The sequence below is a fragment of the Lutjanus erythropterus genome, chromosome 5, assembly GCF_056507025.1.
Source record: "Lutjanus erythropterus isolate fLutEry1 chromosome 5, fLutEry1.hap2, whole genome shotgun sequence".
NCBI lineage: Eukaryota > Metazoa > Chordata > Actinopteri > Lutjaniformes > Lutjanidae > Lutjanus > Lutjanus erythropterus.
Window position 1 is genome coordinate 33,347,591 of NC_139321.1, and position 22,207 is coordinate 33,369,797.

Below are 22,207 nucleotides of genomic sequence, written 5' to 3' on the forward strand. Positions count from 1 at the left end.
TTCTATTTAGTTGTTATCTTTACTTGTTAGTTAGTTCCAGGGGTCAACCCTGGAATAGTAATTGCTACTTTTGTAGTGGCTAAAATAAATATTTGACTGAGAAAAAGAAAATGCTTTTTTTTATTAGGCCAGTTCTGCGATTTTAAGAAAACCTAAGATAGCATGATATATACTGTTACCATCCATGCTTCAGCATATACCATGACATTAATTTTAGGCCATACTGCCTAAGCCAGGCATGTCCAAACTGTTCCATAAAGGGCCATGTGGCTGCAGGTTTTCATTCCTACCAAGCCGGAGCACACCAGGCTCGACTTATTTAATCAACTGATTTCAGTCTTCAAACAGCTGATTAGTCAAATCAGGTGTGCTGTAGACTGGTTGGATCAAAAACCTGCAGCCACTCGGCCCTTTATGGAACAGTTTGGACATGCCTGGCCTAAGCCTACCATTTACCCAATAGCTATGCATAAACCAGTCATCTCACAGTCTCTCACACCCATGCACACAATAGCCCACATTTGCTCCAGACAAACAACTGAATCATCAGACAACATCCCTCTGTAACCAAAAGGCGAACAAGAGCGAGATCGCAGCAGGCAGAAGATTATGCGCTGCCGTCAGAACCTCCATCGTCTCCCTGAAAGACTCCAAAATGTCTAGAGCTTCCACTTGACAGTCAAACCTCTGGTAACACACTGAGCAGGCTGGGAAGAGGAAAGGAGGGAGCTGGAGCGATAAAGAGAGCGGCAGAGAAGCTGGAAGAGGAGAAGAGAGTTCTTATCTACTGACTGTGTTCCCCAGCCCAGGAGCAAAGGCATGACAAAGGTTCTAATGAGTCTCTCGCCCAACTGACAGCTATCTGAGATTATACGACTATAAGAAAGAAGCATGCAATAAATTAAAAGGGCAACACTGAATCACAGCCCCTCCTCCCAATTTATTGGCAGTTTATGCAAAAGCCTGAAATAGAGCAGGAGGTGACTGCAGTATATGCAAGTTCAGGAGCAATGCCGTTATGAAATTGGGTTGGTTGCACTTACTGGATAGCAGCCAACTGTCACTATCTTAATAGAACGGTGCAGGTATAATAGGAACTTTTTGTGACTGTACAAGAATTAATCTAGTGTCATCTTGCCTTTCTTCTTCTGCACCAATAGAAAAGTGAAGATTGACATTTGGGTTCTGAATTTCAATAAGAGACAGAGCACCAATTATAGAATTGAATAAATACTGTATATACTATTAGACCCATTATCGCCGTTCTGAATTCTGCCTATTTCCTGTCCCGCTCTTTCATCGTGGTTCCCTCTTTCTGTGCTTTGAAACATACTGCTTTCAAAGCTCTTTCCCCACCAGGAGATGAAAAGTCTTCCACAAGACCCAGCACAACACTGAACCTTCAACACCTGTGGTGACAAGCTACTCCGTTCTCCCCAAAACAAGTTTTCTGTTCTGAGTGGGATTGTAAGATGTCTAGGTGTTCCTACTCTTCCCTGCAGACTCGTTAAAGCATAAACAACTAACAAACATCCAAGCTGTACTTCAGCCTATACAAGCTGTAAGCCCAAAGGAGGTCAGGTTCAGTGACCTGCACTAACAAGTGCAGGGCCAGTGTCCTGCTGAGAGCCTTTCATAGTCTAGCAGAAGTGGGGTTATGGGAGCTTGTCCAATGTAAGAGACACAAGTGCTGTTGGAGTCCATAGTCCCCTCAGAGGCAGAGGAAGTATCCATGTACTGACATTTTCACTATTGTCGAAATGAAAAGACTACACTCTGACACATCCAGATCTACCTGTGAAGCATTAGTCGGGATACAGTAGTGTGTGTAATGACCTATCCGTTCTGGGCACCAGCGAGGCTGCTCACAGCTCAAGGATACATTTTAAACTGCTGTCTGTCTAATACCATTTGAAAGATCTTTTATACTGAGAATTTTTTTTTTATCTAAAAGCAACACAAGCCAAATGATTTGTCCAATGCATGCACATATTTATACTTTAGCATAAATCTTGGATTAACTGAATTTTACATGTTTTAGAAAAGTGCACATGCTGAATAAATCATTTCTCTGACCTTGGTTTTCAGCCCTTGATCTGCTCTGCTAATACCCATCATTTAATGCGACTATAGATAAAGCTTAACAAAACAATGCACATAACAAAGAGCTGAATATGTAAATAGCCCCTCACCTTTATTCACAGCATTTCTGTTACCATCTGACAAGCAAAGCGGTCAATACTCTAAATACCCTGCTTCACAACTGAAAACTGAGGGTGCAGGGAAGGGATGAAGGTGGCAAAGTCGCTCTAAGGACACCCTAAAGTGGCTGATGGAGGCAAAACACATAATGGATGGCTCCAATGTTGGCTTTGCTAAAAAAGAACCAATATCAATCGTTCCTTGCTATTAGGCTATAGGCAGGTTATTCTACCGTGTGAATATTTAATGATCCTTAATTAGTTTTTAAAAAAAACAGGACTGGCCAGTAATGGCCCATAAGTGGCTTGACTGTTGTGTTTCGATGTTTTTAGCTTCAACAAATTATTAGTTAATTGATGAATACTTACTGAATTACATACAAACACAAAGGACACAATGTCCCTTTCTATATGGCAAAGGAGCTTTGTAAATCATCATGGTTGAGGAAGGTTACAGTACATGTCACATATGTACTACACTGCACTACACTGTTTAGACAAGAGACTACAAGCAAATGGAATGTCAGCATATTTACAGACACAAATCGTAATAAGCTAAGGAGGCAAAATCAAGCACTGGTATAACCATATCACCTGTCACAATAGGGGATTTGTTTCATTATAGGCCTTGAGCTTTTTCAATAAATACCTTCTTTTGCAAATTTACCTATATGTGAAATATTTTTTTGTAGTTAAACATCTCATGTTATACGAAAATCAAATGCTTCCAAATCACTTAGGCCTTTTTCCAGGTTTCATTTAGTGACTCGGGTAACTCAAAGAAATATCTCTGATTCTTTCTATAAAGATAATTTCAGAACTACAAGTGACAGAGGAGCACACTGCCCATGAATCATGTCCCTTTTACATACTTTGCAGGTTGCATGCCCTAACTCCACTAAAAGTAAAACTTCTGCATTCTAAATCTTAATAAAAGTGTTCCAGTGTTATAGCAAAATGTACTTAAAGTAGTAACTGTGCAGGAAAGTCCTCCCAGTCAGTGTTTCACTATTATATCTGATGCTTTTGGGTTAATATAACTGCTGCTTTAATGTGTATGTTGCATTAAGATGTTTATACATTCAATACTTTTGGGTAGTTTAATTTACAATTTTGCAAAATATTATATAAGATCATCATATCACATATTACACACATATACACATAATGTCACTATTTGAGAATTTATTGTATATTACTTTAGAGAAAATGGGTGTAACAACACATATATTGTACACTGCAAAATAGCCTAAAAATATTGAGACATTATGTATAAGCCCTATCATCCAGCCTAGGTTTAGGGGAGGACTTGTAAAGAGGTGTACTAAAAGGGAAGCTAAAGTTCAGACCAAGGTTAAAATATAAGATCTCTGAGGACTAAAGCTGTAGACACTGCTTCAGGACATCTGATCTTTGTTTTTTTCCAGGGGACTAGCCCAAAAGACCTTTTTTCTATTTTCCTCTTGTTCTATCTCAACTGCCACATGGTGCGACATCCTCTGCCCCCTATTCTTAGTCAGCTACCTCACCCCTGACCCTTACTAATGCTCCTTGTCGACACACGCGGAAGGGACTTTTCCGAAGGTGGTACGACACTTATTGCCCTCGGCAGCCTGCCCAGGAAGGTCACACTGCAAAGTGACACAGACAGCAAGGTCACTGTCAATGGAAGCCGTTCGTAGATCACTCCTCATGCACCAGACAGCCACTTCCTGGTTACTGTCTCCCAGAAGGGCTACACTGCCACCAGCAGTCATTTAGCACATCACATCTTCAACAGACACCAGACAGAAGTCCTTTGTGTTTCCTTTCTTTATCTCTTGTGCCAAGCATTTCTCTTCTGTACATAAAAGAAACTGTGGCTTCACTATGTTTTATTTCACCCTGTTACTTTTAGTGATGCTGTTAGCTAACTGCTTCAAATGTTAGTGCAATTTTTTAGAGAGCTACACAGTGAAACAAACATACTGTCAACTATAGAGCCTGACCAAAATTGGATTTTTCATATCAATAGCGACTCAAGAGTTGAAAATTTCACAGATTACTGATATGTGTTGGCTGATGTAGTGAATTTTTGAGCTGGAATAATGAGACATTTTTCTGTGTTGTGGGTTGTGTATTGATTTTGCACCAATATAACTATGAAAAAGTGCTCAGACAGGTGCTTTGTTAAACAAATAATATTATTCAAGAATATTATATATGTTATTTAATAAAGTTACATATTTTAACATTTATATATATATATATATATATATATATATATATATATATATATATATATATATATATATATGTGTGTGTGTGTGTGTGTGTGTGTGTGTGTGTGTGTGTGTGTGTGTGTGTGTGTGTGTGTATATATATATATATATATATATATATATATATATATATATATATATATATATATATAAATATATATATATATATATATATATATATATATATATATATATATATATATATATATATATATATATATGTATAAGCCAACCAAGTATAAGTAAAAATAAATCAAATAACTAAATAAACATCAGTCCTGTTCAGTATCAGTCAACTGCTGAATTAATTAGGTCTTGGGCAATACAACTGAAAAATCTATAGCGATCGATGGTGAAGTTTCACATTGGTTGCTGTCGATAATTACTGATCATGTTGAACACGTTGTGTGCTCCAAAGGGTGGAAGTGGCCAGGGTGATAACAGAAATTTGTTGTATTAGCACTGGGCAATATAGACAAAATCAAATGTCACTGTATTATTATATGTAATTATCAATATAGTGGCAATATTAGAGCAATTACATATTGGTGCTTTCAAAAAACTTTAACACTATGAGTTTTTTGGACAAATAATAATCAGTAATGTGGATATCATGACAAAGTAGGTAAAGGCAAGTAATAGGACAGCTAGAAAACATTGGTAGTTCAAAAGAATTGCATCACTTTACTGTAATGCAACCTTTAAAAGGGCAGGTTGTAAAACAAGAAGTCGCCTCTCAGCATTTACATGTACCAAGGTGCTAAATCACCCCAAACATCATTTTCTGCATTATATAGTATGTTTGATAAATACTGTTTTCATATCAGTGCATATTGGTAAGCATATAAGCCAATACCAATGTATTTGTGACAGGCCCATCTCAGACCAAATTATCGGGCCTGGGATGGGCCTATCACTTGAGTCTGACCGATGTATCAGTCAGGCAAATATTCAGTGAAGGCTATTGTGATTAATACAGTTGCTGCTATGTTTTTGTACATGTCACGTTTGTGAGATTACGGTATAGTAACCAGAGGTCTTCCCCAAGAAGGAGCTGCCACTTTTTAGAAAACTACTAAATGAGCTTCATTTCTAATAATCTTTTTTTTTCTGAGATGCATACTCTATTAAAACAGAATTCTTTTCCCTCTTCTTTTAGCAGCAGCCGACCATGATGAGTAAGCATATTCCATAAATGACCCAGCTGTTCAAGCATATTGTGTTTCGCCTCATCAGGGATTCAAAGGGGCTGACAACAGATCAGCCGAGTTCGTTCACGGCTTGGTCTCCAGCTGACCAGACCTACATTTAATATAAGGTCTTTTGTTTGTCTCAGACAGCTGGTGATGTACGGATATGCTACAGATGTGTGGGTGATGATAGCTAGCTTGAGTATGCTAATGTGTTTCTAAGTGACAGCAACGATTAAACATACATTAGCATGTAAATTGAAAGTATGTGGTGAAGCCACACAGCTGGGTAATATTAATGTGAAAAAAAACACTCCTGATAACATACCAAGGCACTAGTGATTTTTTTTAATGTGTTAAGGAAAATCCAGTTTAATTTAAATAATTAAACTGAACAAACAAGAAAAAGTCTGTGTGCATTCATGGGACTCTCTCATTGACCAAGTTAGAATATGATATTTACAAAGTACATATTCCCTCCTGTATCCAAAGGTCATAGAGGGAAAAAAACTTAAATTTGAAACCCAGTGTTTCAGTCTGTGATCATTGATTTTTCTTCCATGTCCTTAATGGACAGGCTAAAAATATGCTGTGCTGCTTCTGGGTACAGGCCTCGTTTTTGACAGAGCTCTCTGTACATCTGTCCTCTAACAACAAAGTAAAGAATTCATTGTATTTTGAAGGAATATGACCAAGCTATTTTTATGATATACAATTGTTTCATGTTATACAAACTATTTCCAAGTAAAACATTTTCTTATATATTCTGAAGTATGGCTGCACCATTAATCAAAATACTATCAAAATCTCAATATGGCCAAGTGGAAAATCCAAATTGCAGAAACTGTAATATTTTGATAAAGGAAAACGGCGACAAAGCAGTGACATAACAGTTTTATAATGTGCTGTAAAGATGCCCTGACATACAAATCTTGTTCTCCAGACGCAAGAAAAAATGAAAATGAACATTTTGGTGCAAAAACGATCATTCACACTAATCCTGAATGGCAATATCTGTCAAAGTAATCACAATACAGATTATTCTGGAGCACTAACTGAACCTGAAAGATCTTTACACAGCTGTGCAAAGATGCTTGCATTGCAGCTGATCTTTGAACCCTGGAACAAATTCAATTTAATTTCAATCTCAGTTTCATTTTTCACAGCTTAAAATGCATATCAAGTATCAAATATATTGGATTTCTGCCATTTTGTGTGCAGATATGTGACATACTTTTTTCTTTCAATAGATGGGTAATTTGTAATGTCATGAATACATTTGCAGACATCATGGCTGTCTCAGTATCCTGCGTCCATTTGAAACAATGATATGTGCGTCCTCAGAAATTAAGGTGATGCATATGCAAACATGTGATTAAACAAAAAGTATATCTCCAGCCAAGCAGAAGGAAGTTAAGGCTGCCCCACAAACATTTTGTCATTGTGAGAAATTTGAATACAGTTATCTGTTATCTGTTCATTTCTAGGGGTACAACTAATAATCATTTCAACTGTCATTTAATCTGTCCACTAATCGATTAGTTTTAGTTTTATTAGTTAGTTGTTTGGTCTATTAAATGTCAGAAAATGGAGAAAAATGTTGTCTTGTTTTGCCCGCCACCCAAAGATATTCAGTTTTTTTGTCATAAATGAGCAAAGAAATGAGAAAATATTTCAATTTAAAAAGCTGGAAATTTTGACTTTTTTTCTTTAAAAAATGACTCGAACAGATTAATTACTTCTCAAAATACTTGCTGACTAATTTAATAGATAAATAAGTGATTTATAATTAAAGCTCTATTCATTTTTTCAAAAACAGAGTCAATTTAATTCCTCACTAACATAAGAGACATTATAATTGAGTTTATATTCAATATCACAACAATGGATATTCCACATACCTCACCTAAACTTTCATTTATTCCAAATGCTGTACTCTATTAAAGTGAACCACATGATGAAGTATGACACCTTAAGAGCAGCAAGAATTAACTGATTAATCAATAATTAAATCAGTTAAATCAATTCAATCACTCAATTAATTGGTTTGAGTCATTTTTTAAGAAAATATGTCTCAATTCTCTGATTCCAGCTTCTGAACTGTGAATATTTTCTGGTTTCTTTACATTTTTATGACAGAAAAGTGAATGTCTTTGGGTTGTGGGTAAAACAAGACATTTGAGGACATCATCTTGGAGCACTGACACTGACAAACTTTTTTCTGTCAGATAACTAATTTATTAATCGAAACAACAATCAACAAAGAAAAATCAACAGATTAATCAACAATATTAAGGATCATTAGTTCATTAAACATTAGTCCTATCAGTAATCTATAAGAATTGGAGATATTCATTGAAGATTAATATCAATGAATCCATGCTCAACAATGTAAAGTCTCATGATGCTATTGCAAATATAAAAACCTGAAATTAAAATATTAGACCTGATTTTGACTTTTATAATTGACTGATATGTTGCTGATACCAAACCAGAAGGCCACACATGATTGCAAATGATTTATCATACTTGGAAGCAGGTGTGTCAGATTTCATCTGCCTACTGGCATGCATGCATACTGATTCAAATCCTGTTTCTGTGAGTCATAAATCAAAACCCCAGTATTTTTGCCATTAAAGTTGTTTCCTCTGATTTCTGCCCCATGTGAACGTGCTGTCAACAGCACTGAATAATCACGAGTTAGAAGAGGGCCCCTTCCCTCTGTTCCATCCATCCTGTGATTCAGTGGATGCATAATATCACTGAAAATGGAGGGCCTTGTCTTTGACTTCTATGCTTTCGTCAGAAATGGGAGGGAAACAGACAGCACACTGTATATGCTCTTTTACGCACAAAGACACAGATTAAACACGCACAGGCAGGCCGGTATACACTCACCTGAGCACACACACACACATTGTATGCATGGCCACAGAGCACATATAACCTTCTTGCTTATACACATAGACACAGATGTATACAAGCACACACACACACAGAGTCTTGCACCAATGCACAATATATACAGTGCCTGAACCAAATCGTTTACCAAAAGCAACGGGCTGAAAGAGGCAGACACAGCATTGCTAATTCAGAGTTAAAAGAACTACAAGGAAGAGCAAAGTCCATCTTAGTGCTTTCCTTTAACCATGCTACTCCATATCAGAGGCAATGCGTCAGTCCTACCATGGTTAACACTCAATAAAACATCAAAAGGGATGAAGCTCAGAGCTCTGGACAAATACACACCCACGCAGATACCAGATACACTCAAAAACTCCCTTTCACTCTTGCACACCCTCTTAAACATGTATGTACACACATGAGGACACATATTTGACACATATATATATACTGTACATGTAGCTCATTAGATAAAATGAATACAGCAGGCAGAGCAGATGAGAGGTTTGCATCTCTTTCAAGAGGAAGCAATTGCATACTATGCCTCCTGAATGCTAAATGTGATTTCAATAGAACATTTGTGCACAGCAGCTTCTTGCAATCAAGCTATATATGCAGGCGAACAATTGGCGATTTGAGCCACCTATAGCCAGTCAATGCCACATACACAGGAGCTGTCATCAACTTCCCATCAGGCTCCACTTCCCCCCAGTGGATGTTCTGCAAGAGGAAAGACACTTCTTTTGAAATTTTTATATCCAGAGGCAAAGGCATTTAATGGTCACTGTTTTGCATGTTACATGAGGAGGTGGCATTATAATCATCTGCCCAGGACAAAGTTGGACTTTGACGGCTCAGACAGGCTATTTATTATTCAATTATTTTAAATATTTCAGGGGACCAACAGGATGCTCATGCAATCATTAATATTTCAAGCATTGCCTTACAAAAGGAGGTAGCCTTGCACTTGTCTGGTATTGATCAAGAGGGCAGCATATTCACTCTTCCCAAAAAGGAACATAAAATAGGAGCTCAGTATACCTCAATCCTTCTGTCTGTTAGCCTGTACACTGCCTCCTAATACAGTCTTAATTTCCATCTGAAAAGGAACTTAGCAAGTGAGATATAAAGAAATTACTGTATCATCACTTTCCTGTTTGGAGAGAAGGGGCGAGAAAAACAGAGAGAAAAACAGACACAGAAAGAGATGCATTGCTGGAGCAGAGTCACACTGACAAACTTATATATACATGGAAACTGAAGGTGAAGGTACAATGTAGGGCGTCTGAGATAGTGTAATACTGGACACAATCGGCTCTCTGTGAGCAGAGATAAAAGGGGCAGAGCAACTGTTAAAATGCAGGGAGACACTCACCATTATGAATAAAATGCGACTACTGTACAAAAGTAATTCCCTGCGCTCACAGATACTAGCTGTTGCAAAGACGAGGACAAACAGCCACTGCAATTATACCCCCTTCCACTAGCAGCCTCCCCTGGTGATAACCGCTATGTAGCAAGGAAGCAAAGAGATGAATTGCTTTGCAGACAGGCATCTCCCCTCTCAGCAAACACACATGCACAAGTATGCAGATTCACATTGATACAGTTTTCTCTGCAGCAGGGAGTAGCGATCCAATAGCCATAAAGAAAAAACAATCATATTCTCTCTCAGCCTTGGGAAAATTTATGGTATTAATAAGACATTTATCTCAACTTTACACTTTCTGTAAAACAAAATACAGTCTAGGACAAGACTCGCACATCATTTTCCATCTTCCTCTTTATTTTCCAGTTCACTATATTTTTCATGCTGAGCTTTTCTGCTCCTTAATCCCCTTTCTCAAAAACCTGGAGGGTACCATTAACGTACAAGAGCCCATGGACGTCTCCTTACCTTGAAATTCCATCCAGAAACCAATAGTCCACAAGATAAGCTGTCTGAAGCTCCGTGCTGCTCCACAACAAAGAAAAAGGGCAAAAATCCTCCAAGTCTCTCAGAATCAGAACCCAATTGAAAGCCTTTTCTGATTAGAACTTACTTTGTGTGATCAAGATGTCCTTCATTGATTCTGTATATAATCCACTCCTCTTGACTTCCCTGGTTCAGGAGATTTTTCTTTCAGGATGCTTCCCCTGATATTCCACCTTGGCACAGTGAAATAGTGTTATGTATTCTACTGGAAAATGCGTGTGAGACAGACTGAGCAAGAGGGAGAAAAGAGGCACTGTAGGATCTCTTCTGGTGCGCACTACCAGCTCCACTGCAAGTGAATCCAGCCGGTCTTCACGGTTCCCCTCCTGCCTTCAGGAATGAAATTCAGCATCCGCTGTTCATCCCCACAACAAGGGGAGGGTTTCCCCCCCAGATGGAAACTTTCAGACACCTTTGCCAAAGCTATAAAAGGTGATAGTGGATGCCAGTGAGCCCTGATTATGTGTTATTTTCCTCGATATCCTCCCTCCTCAGTGGATTTTTTCCCTCCTTTTGCCTCTCCAATTTGCCTGTTATGTAGCTCTCTCTGCTCCGGAATTGGGTCTCAGAATGGATGCTGAGAAAGAAGCGGAATGAGGCGAGCCGCTTGTTCTGCCGCTCCGTCTCTCTCTCCCTCTCTCCCTCTCTCTCTTGCCGTCACCCTCCCTCGTACATGCACCCTCCCAGCCTCTCACTGCACCTCCCCACCCCTTTCGTTTTCTCTCTCCTCCTCTCCTTCCCTCTCATACACACACACACACACACACACACACACACACACACACACACACACACACACACAGATATGCACTTCTCTAGCTCTGGCTTTTCACAATTACTGCTGTGCCATTGCCAGCCATGTCAGACAGAAAGGTTCACCGCCCATACTCCTCAGAGAAACAAATAATGCTTGATAAATATGTAAAGTTAAATAGATATGAAGAAAAGAAGCAGCAGCATGGAAACAAGCACTGAGCCAAGAGACAATCTAATCTCCTTTCTTCATCCTCTTTACCTGATTACTAAATATCTCTAGAGTTTACGTTGTTTTGCATCTCCCTTTTGTCGTAACTTTTTTGTTTCAGTAGTTGATGCTGGCCAACTGTCAAGTGTGACTGAAGAGGAAGACAAAAATAGCAAGAGAAAGAGCAGCACACTGCATAGAAACAAGGACAATACATGTGCAGTAGCAGCTGTATAATTATATAATTAGCCACCTAAACAAATTGCCAGAAATTCTGTTATCATTGTGTGTACATACACAGTGATTACTAGCCCAGAGGTATAGCACAATAACAAACAATGTGAGGCACAATTAGAAACAAAATAAAATTCTGAAACGTTTCTGGAAAAGCCTCCCACACATACAGTATCTCACCTCCCCACATGTATCTACTGAGAGACCATCCACGGCATATTCAATTTGTCATGTACTTAGAGCTGTATGACAACAATACATGCTGTTTTCACACACCTACTATGAATAACTAACATCACTAAAGCTGGGCAATTATCTTGCTAAGCCTGGACTACACAGTCCAAGTGAGTTTGCTTGTTTTCTGTTTTCTGCAATGTGTAACCACAGATTCATCAATTAAGATCCCCCCACAGAATCAGAATTTAACCTGTTAATCATGCATAACTATAACAGCACACAGAGAGTAGGTTGATTACATATTTGTTGCATTTGCACTTGGTCTTGATAAGAGGATGCTGACCTTGATATTATCAAGGCAAGGTCGCATCTCATCAGCACCTTGTCATCAAAGCTCTGAGCCAAATGTTAAAGTGCCTCTGGCAGGGTCACTTGCCTACTACATTCCATCCATCATGTACGTCTACCTTGGGGAGTCATGTCAACAATGTCATCACGTTTTTTTACAAGAAAAAAAGCAGAGTTTTGGAACTAAAGAAACCATCCAGGAAGCCCATTATTATCTCAAAAACTACAGCCTACAGGGCCCAGCACACCAGCAGCATATGATCTGCATCATCATTGATTGTCACGTGTCACCATGTGAGAATGAGCCACTGTTGTATTTCCCAACATCAACTTGCATCAAGAATAGCACCTTTTTTGCTCCCAGAATAGCACAACTCAGCTATTACTCTTTCACTACTTCTGTACGGACAGGCATCAATTGATGCACTAATACTGATGCAACCCTTGTAAGGCTGTGTATTGGCAAGAATCTGGCGATACAATACATAAAGATATTGCTATTTTTTAAATCTATTTTTAGGACAACTGTCATAGTATAAAGAACAAACCAGCATTTGCATAAAGTCTGAGTTGAAAAGTTAACGTTTTTTTATACAGTAAGAACAGGGACGATAGGTAACAGCACTGCTACCTCCTGGTCTGGTTTGACACACAACACAATGCCACCAATTGTTGGCTGTATCACAATGTCACCATACAGTGTTTTGGGAATGAATGCAGTATCATAAATTATAATATCATGATACTTGATACTACAGTACCCCTGAATGCATGTGTATTGCACTTGGGTGTGTTTACACAAGGCCCTTGGCTACTTCTCCAAAATTTAAAATATATGTAATATATTACTCAAGTTAAATTAGCATTACTAAGCTAATTATGAGCCAATACGTCATCTGTGTATGATCTGGAATTAGCTACAACTTTGACAATGTTGACTGCATCAAGTTTTAAAACCACTAAGCACATATATATAGAATTTGTATCTGTGCTAAAACAACACTTGTCAGAACAATCCCTGTTATTGTACATACAAAGAAGATTTGGAACAGCTGCATTAATTCTAGGGGTAGACAATATATTGATATTATATCAATAACGTGGTACCAGACTAGATATTATCTTAGATTTTGGATATTGATATATCGTGATACAGCATGAGTATATTCTTTTCCTGGTCTTAAAGGCCATATTACAATGATGTAAAGTGTAATTTTCTGAATGTACTAGACAGTTCATGCTATTTTATTATTTGCCTTTACCCACTTAGTCATTTTATCCACATTACTGATGATTATTTATAAAAAATCTCATTGTGTCAATATTTTATGAAGGCACCAATGTCAATATCAGGCAGCACTAACTACTAAATATACTGTTGGGTAGATTTACCTACAGCAATGCATCATATTCTAAGATCATCATATGTTTACATTATTTCATGATTTACAATATGTTATTTTAGTTATCGTAGTCAGTTCTGGTTAGGTTTAAATCACAGCAGATGCAATATTTGTTAATGAGTGAAATGGGTGGCCAAATACTTTTTTTTTAATTAAATGTTGTTGTGCTGCAAAGCTGCCTTGGCCTACACATGTTGCACAGACTTAAGAAAACATCCTCGTTTGGTACAGATTGCTGCAAAAATCACACCATAACCATTAATGTTTTAATGTCTTGCTGTGAAACAGAAAATGATGTATAAATTATCATGCCCTCTAATATCGCAAATCATATCGCATTTAGGTTAGATCATTTATTCCTAGTTTTCATTAGTGTATAATCACTTAAAAATAATAATTGTTCTGTTTCCCTTGCCACAGAACTTGCTGTTTTTATCTACACAGGGAGTGTGTTCTCTTTCACAGAGGCCACCTTGTTGCTCTGCTATGTTTCTACAGTAGCACAGAAGGGACAAGCCAAACACTGGCTCTAGATATGGCCTTTCACAACCACTATAGTTTCTCCTACTTACTTGAAAGGGGACAGTGACACAAGGCAAGCTCACTGCTAAACGCCACTAAATCCGACACACTGGTCCTCTAACTAATGTTATCTATTAAGTCACAAATATATGTATGTATACATATATGGTTACTCTTATTTTAGACATATATATGTAACTAAAAACAATGTGTATTAAAATGTCAGTCAGTTCATCAGGGTGATGGAAAGAGAGGCGTGGAGGCAATCTAGATTTTTTAATTCTTTCAGCTTTTCAACATTGTTAATTTTTTGATGTTCTAACCACGGGGGACTTTCATTTCATAGTTAATTTTAATTTCAAGCTAAGATATTTCTATTATGAGTGTCCAAGGACATAACAAATAATTGGATTTGTTACTCACTGTCATGGCTTACAGTTGATGGCTGAAATTAAAATTCAAAACATTTTGAATGTTTTCCATTCACATTTAAGCTAAAAGTCACAAGAGCTGTAGAGCAGCTCCATCAAATGCTTGCGTCACAGGTCACAAAAACAATATTCTAACCTTAACTGACACAAAAAGATCTGCCAAACAGGCCTAAAGTGTGACGACAGCAGAAAGGTGAGAAAAACATGGACACTGAAACACAGAGCAAAATGGTTCCAAATTAGCTCGACAGAAAACATCTCAACCACATCTTTAACTAGAACAACAGAGGTTAATATTTTAGGTCGATGTTCACAGTCCATACAGCAAAAAAACCATACACCTCATCTTCTCACTTTTTAATGGTGATCAGTGTATCATGAGTCCGCCAGATGGAACAATGTGTGGCTGAATGATCAAACTATTTTGACATACACTGCCAAACATCCAATACTCAACTCGAAAATGTCACAAATGTTCTGACACTTCTAGCAGCCGTCAATATTCATCACAAGTGTTTAATATGGAATACAAGTGTCTGTATTAAAATACCCCTTCCCCTGTCTCTTACTCTGATTCTCCCTCTCAGTCTCACTCTCTCCCCCTCTGTGGTACAGCTTGCAGATAAGCCTGGGTAAGCCCTCTGGCTGAGGCACCAGCACAGCCCTTCCTGAATCTCATTATCGAGGTAGCACAGTTTCCAACCAACTGTCCACAGTCCAGGCCCATGTTCCAAAACAGCCAGCAACTACAACCCAGTCGCTGTTCCATTGTCAGTGCCTTTTTTGTAAACTTGTCAAAGGCTACCAAAAGTTTTATGGGTAACGTGTCTACTTTTCGACCCATAACCACAATATTTCCCTGACCTAACTTTAAAGCTACTATGAGGATTTTTGTTACCTTGTTATGAAACAGTGTCAGTTTATTACTGATGCCTCTATATGACCTACATAAGTTAACAAGACCATCCATGAGAACACTGGCTATTTCTGTATAGTTGTTCTTAATGCCTGCCACCAGGTTGGAGTCTCCTTGAAATGAGCATGTGTTCACATTTTCCCTTGCAGAGTTACAGTGAGTAGTACATTAGCCAGTTAAAATGAAGCAGGAGATTTTTATTTAGATCATTTTATTTTTTTACTTCACTTTTTGTAGTTATTCCAGTATAAACACTACCACTTTTGTTCACGGGGGTCTCCAAAATCAACAAAACACTGATCACAAAACACACAGTTCAGATTGTTTCACAGTTTTGAGTCATGGATCAGATCAGAATAGCTAAAAAGGTAAAGACAAGGTAGGGTTCAGGTTAAATAAATTTAAAGAAGCACTTGGCTTTGATGTAGTCACCTCTCAACGTCTGTGGTCACCACCATAGTAATGTTAAAAAAATAATAATATTAGTCATAATGAATATACATTATACTTTAACCATGTATAGTGTATAATAATGTCTACCCACAGCATCTAATTTGTTATACGTCACGAGTAATAGCCAATCAACACTGACCTATGAACTATGTTACAGACAGGCAAGAGGCCTCAGCTGCTCGGCTCTTCTGAGTGAGTAGGACTGTGTGTAAGAATAAATATTACAATCTTATGATCGATTTACATAATAAAAGCATGCTCAGTTTCCCAGTTACACCACTGAAAGTGCCCAAAGTCATGGTCGGTATTTCACTCTTGCTTTTCCTGCATGGCACTTCAAAGTAAAATATACTGTGCATCTGTCTTGTCTTTTCACCGCAGGTCTGCATCAACATTTTGAGAATTATTACTTTGAAAAGTAACAGCAACAGTAAAACTGTATTTCATGCTATCATGGTTGAATTTGGTCTGCAGTTCACATGCAGGCCAAACCATGAAGGGTGATTAATATGGATCACAGGCAATCCATTTCACCAGTAATTTGAACCAAGTGTTTTAGTTACTTAACCTTAACCATACCTAAACCATAGTGTAACCATAATGCCATGCTTGTTTGTTAAATTGTCAATGGCCAGAAATGACTGGTGATAAGGTTGCCCTTGATAAACTGTTTTCACTAAGCAGAATTTTTGTTTCAGAATCCTAAAATATAAGGGAAACTACATTGGGATTCTCCTCGGCACATCCAGTTTAATCTAAAAAAATCACAGCAGAAACAAATCACACTGCACAATAGCTGCTAAGAGCAGGTGAGCAAATGATCCTGGTTTAGTGTCATCTGAAGATATATCCATAACAGCTACTAGGGAGCTTTTATACTAACTGTCAGTTAGGTTAATACTGTTCATTAGCATATGGGTGGTTTTGACCTTTGCATGGTGCACATTATCAAAAAACAGAAGTACAGATAAATAATACTGTCTTCTCTTCACAAGACTACATGTCCAGCTCTTGTTTTGTGGCCTCTCTGTCACAGGATTTGTGAAGAGAGAAAACATACAAGACAGACAAAACTAAGAAAAAGAAAAATATTTATCAGGGATGCACAGTAAATATTGTGGCCAATTAATGATTGTCAGATAATGGGAAATTTATGCTGCTATTATCATTATCATTATTATTATTACAATAATAAAATCATAGCCACTAAATATTGGCTATAATAAAAAACAGATTTTCCAGATTATGTCAAAATATTTCATTTCAGTTCTTTGGAAAAATGCTCCACAAAAGCAAAAGTATATTTTTTCAAGTTTTTGAACTTGACAACAAAATAAACATTTGAGGGCGCAGAACTGAACTATAACTGTTGTTGTAGTAATAGTGATTACAATTCAGTGTCGGTGTCAGTTAGATCATTCATCTTTGTTCACTACATCTGAGCCTTTCTTACCTTCACATGAAAAAAAAAACATTTTGTGGATCCACAATATTTATACAGATAAAACAAATCTCTAAATCGCACCTATTAAAACAGGTTCTTAAAGAAAAAAGGTTCAATAGTTTAATAACCCAAATCACCTTACCTTACAGAAGGCAGTAAAGCCAGCAAACTTCTGACATCAGTGAGGTCCTGAGTTTGGGTTTTACTTCCTGTCACAGATCATTCTCCTCTGTGTCTGTGTCTGTGCCTCTGTCTCTCTCTCCCTCTCTCTCTCTCTCAGGGACATTGTTTCTCCATCCTATTTCAACAATCAATAAAAAAAGAAAAAAAAGTAATATACTTTGTACATATGACACTGCATACAAATTCATGAATATAAATGTAAAACAAAATACAGAACTCATGTAGACTACTTATTATGTCATGTGGAATTTGGACTTTTGGATTACTATTTAGGCCAATTATCTGTAGTATTCTTTTGTCCGCTGTCTTTCTGTACTAGCGCTCACATCTTTATTGTCATCATTGATTCCATCATTAAAATTATCTCCATAGGCCACTGTCTGTAATATTGTCAGGAATATTATTGCTGTTCCACAATTAGCAGTATCCTTAATTTTATTCTTTTTATATATCCTGTCTAAAACCCTCTTCACCCAGGACTGCTATTACCAGGGGACTTCAAAAAATACTCCACACACATCTGTGTTTCATGTAGCACATTCCCACAGGATAAGCAAAGTTTGTATTTTACTCGAATTTACTGACATTAACCAGGACATTATCCTACAGGTACCCCTGTAATACTAGTCCCATGTGAAAAGGGCTTCTAGCAATGTGCAATTGCGAGGATGTCTGTGATTTTAATCCTGTGCAAATATGTCATGTCCATTATTTGTCAATTGAAAATTTCACCACAAATGACGTACCACTTTTCTTCAAACACAGATCTCCTGTTCCAATATTAACTCCCTGTTAATGGGCATCTCTGTGATTAGGACATAATTTTTTTAAAACAGAACTGCCACAATTAATCAATTATTAATGACTATTTAATTCAATAGTCAACAACTATTTTGATAATCAATTAATAGTTTTGTGTCATTCTTTAAAAAAATGTCCAAATTCAATTCAATTAAAATTAAACTCAAATGTAAATATTTACTGGTTTCTTCACTCCTGTATGACTTTTGGAAACATTTTTCACCATTTTCTGTCGTGAAACCAAGGTGGTCACCATGAAGCACTCAGCTAAGGGGGGGAAACACTAGATACTGGACAAATGCTGCCTGACTTTGACAGAAAAGCAGTGTGTTGATCGGATCATCACAGAAAAGGCTGTGTTTGATTTGGATAAGACCAAACACCTAATCAGTTAATCAAGAAAATAATCAACAGATTAGGACAGGGAAATATATCAATATTACACCACACTGTGATATGAGATTAGATATCATGATAAAATTTGGGTATTGTACAATACTGTTATTTTTACACATGCAATCACCTTAGCTGCTTCTACTCTTTGGGACATACAACATGTTGTCAGTCAATGCTTACATGATCAATAATTATACCAATATGATAGGGTTTTCCAGCTATATCACCCAGTCCTAAAACAGATTAATCAATAATGTAAATAATCATTAGTTGCATCCCTAATTTTAACATCAGTTTTTTGTTGTCAGACAACTGAACAAGTATGAAATATGGTGGTGGCTCATAAGATGTTTCACAGCAGTCAATAGCTGTGCTGTGAAATCAGCAATTAACAAAAGTTAACGCAGCTACAACTGTGTGTTTATTTTCATAACAAATGCAGAAAGTGGATAAACAAAAAACAAGGTAACCTAGCTGACTTTATCTGGCTACCCAACTAGTGAAATAATGTTAGTTTACGTTAGCTACAGTCCCATTGTAAAATAACTTATTAACAAAGTTAACTGAGCGAAACTCCCCCAGAAAAACGCTGCTATGCAACATGTTTGTACATGTTTTTATTAATTACCGTATTCAGGACACCTGGCATTCCTCGCTGCTAAAATCCGCTTTAGCTAGCTGTTAACGTCCGTCACTCACAGCGGTTCAGGCCGGTGCAGAGCCACGCTTTGCAACAGGTGCTGTCCGTTGGTTCGTTACCTGCTCCGTTAACGGCACAACTCCGCTTCTCCTCACAACCAGAGGTCTTTACATCACTGTGCAGCTCGAGCGCATGTCTCCGTCAAATTTGAAATCTCCTGCAGCAGGTACTGTAGCGGTGAATGAGCAGACCACTCCCTCGTCCCTCCCCTCTCAGCTTCACAGGTTATCAGTCACGGTGATGCTCATGTCTGTTGCGGCGTTCGAGAGAACGTCGGAGGTCGAAATTTCCCAACCTGCTACTGGAAAAAGCATGTTTCTACTTGTGAAGTTGGCTTGAAGCCTAAATTAATAATCTGTTATATAGTAAAACCTGTTCTGTATGTAAATTGATGTTAAATGACATATGACACCACCAATATTATTATTAAGTACTGCAAAATAAAATGTGTAATAACTTCTATTATCTGATGTGTTGTTTTTTCTCCTCTGTGTAGTTTATGCAAGGAGGCCTCACCTCTTAGGGTTCAATTAAGTGTCAAAAAGTCATCTATTTTTAACAGGCTATCATATTTTTTTGTTGTTGTTGTTTGTTTGTTTGTTTAATTTTTGCGTCGTGCACCTGGAACAGTTTTGTTACGGAATTTGGAAAATTAATGGGGAAATTCCGATCTCCCACGTGGTCACGAACGCAGCATTAGAAAGGAAGCCTAGATATGTGAAACTTGCAAGATTTGTCCTTACTGTTCTTTTTTTATTATTTATTTTATTTTATTTTATTTTATTTTATTTTATTTTATTTACTTATTTATTTCAATAACATTGCAAACAGTGCAAAAGTACACACATCAATATACAAACAACAAAGAAGTAATGAGGAAGAAATAATAGAAAAGCATAATAACAACACAAATCAATTCAAGTAAGTTATTGAAAAAATGTCCTTGCTGTTTCTTCATTCTGTATCCAAAGTCTGTTTTTGCACTCTAGCATAAATAGAGTTTATTTTTTATCACTTATTTATTGATTGATTTGTAGAATTTTTGTACAACCCTGTGTTGTAAAGTGATAAATAAATGAACCTTTTATACTTTGTAAAATAGCCAAGTGGTGCACAACAGCATCATTTGGATTTACCTGCTAATGATGGGGTTGACAGATTTCTGTTATTATAAATGTTATTTTTCTTTGTTTTGTAGCCACACAGCCTACTATTTTCTTATGTTTGTTGTTATGTATTGTCTAAGAAGATGTGAAGTGTTTATTGTTTATTGTGAATAGAATCCCCATTCATTGCTATCAGCTTAGCAGCTATTTTTCCTGGGGTCCATATATAAAACATAACAAAGACATACAACATACATTACACCCCATGCTACACCTGAATCCTCTCCAACTCTCTCTACCAAATCATCCCCCTCAATATCATAGGCTAATGCACAGTCAGGTTAATGTAGGTTGTATGACAACAACAAAATAGAAATAATGCTCATCAAACCTACGTCAAAATATATCAGCAGTAATACGAATTTAAATGGAAGCAAATAAAAAGTCAACTGTTTAGATCAGTGTTTCCAAAACTTTTTTTCTGGGAAGAGTTAATTTGTGCATAAATGAACATTCCTGACCATTTTACTTCCATTTCTGCATCACCTTATATCAACATGACCTGTATTATTGAAAAAATATACATGTTAATTATTTTATGAATGAGAAATAAATGCATTTAGGCTGAGTTAACAGGTCATTTCCACTCATCAGGAAAGCAATATAGGACATTTTGGCCTAATTTTGAAAGGAGTCAAAATAAGGGCATTAGGGCAGAACTTACAAACTCTTGTTTTTTCCTCTCATCAGTAAGAGAATATATACATTTTAGCCAAAATTCTTTATAAAAGGTGTACCTATGTAAATCTTAAATTTGCAGTCTCTAGGAATGACTGGTTTAGACTTTAAAGTAATTCAGATAATGACAACAAAATTAGGCTTAGCGTTATCCATGTACAGCTCCTGATAAGCTTCAAACTCAGCTAGATGATAATATTTTGAAACGGCTGTGGCAATCATTTCCAAACACGTGCATACTCTCGCACTTTAAACACACAGAGCTGTCCATCATGATGCACTGACAGTTCTTCAAGGAAAACACAACGTCTGTTACATGCAGAGGTTCAAAAGTGAAAACAGCTGCTCAACTATCCTGCCAAGACCAGATGATTATTATTATTATTTTTTTTTTTTTTTTTTTTTGTTAAATCCATTTTTGTCATGTTGAAGATGTCATGGTCACTGTGTTTGACATGCTGAATGATGTGTGCTTTTGTCATCACAATGATCCAAACAACAACCATCTGCAGAGACGCAAGAGATGCCAGAAGTTACATATTTTGTAAAATGGAAATAGGCAGAGCACATGAGAAAATGTTTCTACTCAATCTGCATCTGTCTCCTTCAAAGTGACTGACAGAGTGCCCCTATCCCCCTGATAGTCTGTAATAGCCTACTTTGAATTAGGACCCATGGCAAACATGAACTCAGAAGTAGTTCCATCTATTAAAACTGCACAGGCAGAGTTGGCTGCTTTTGATATTGGTATTTTTAAAAGGCACTGGGTAAAACAGAAACAGAAGACAATTATACTCAGTCATGAAAAGTTATGACAGAATAAAGCATTTGTGAGACATGGGCACTCAAGTTGGTAGGGA

The 22,207-nt window shown here is 37.2% G+C and overlaps 1 protein-coding gene across 4 annotated transcripts in view; it reads right to left on the reverse strand.

Moving 5' to 3' along the window:
• Positions 1 to 17,641, reverse strand: part of lingo2 (leucine rich repeat and Ig domain containing 2) — a 308,406-nt gene extending 290,765 nt beyond the window's left edge. For 2 of the 4 annotated variants that reach the window (XM_084719680.1, XM_084719681.1), the window contains exon 1: positions 10,454 to 11,138. The gene's annotated coding sequence lies outside the window, so the exon portion shown is untranslated. Of the gene's footprint in view, positions 1 to 10,453; positions 11,139 to 17,565 lie in introns of those variants that run through there. The other 2 variants (XM_084719682.1, XM_084719683.1) reach the window with 2 other exon arrangements.
• Positions 17,642 to 22,207: the final 4,566 nt, after the last annotated feature.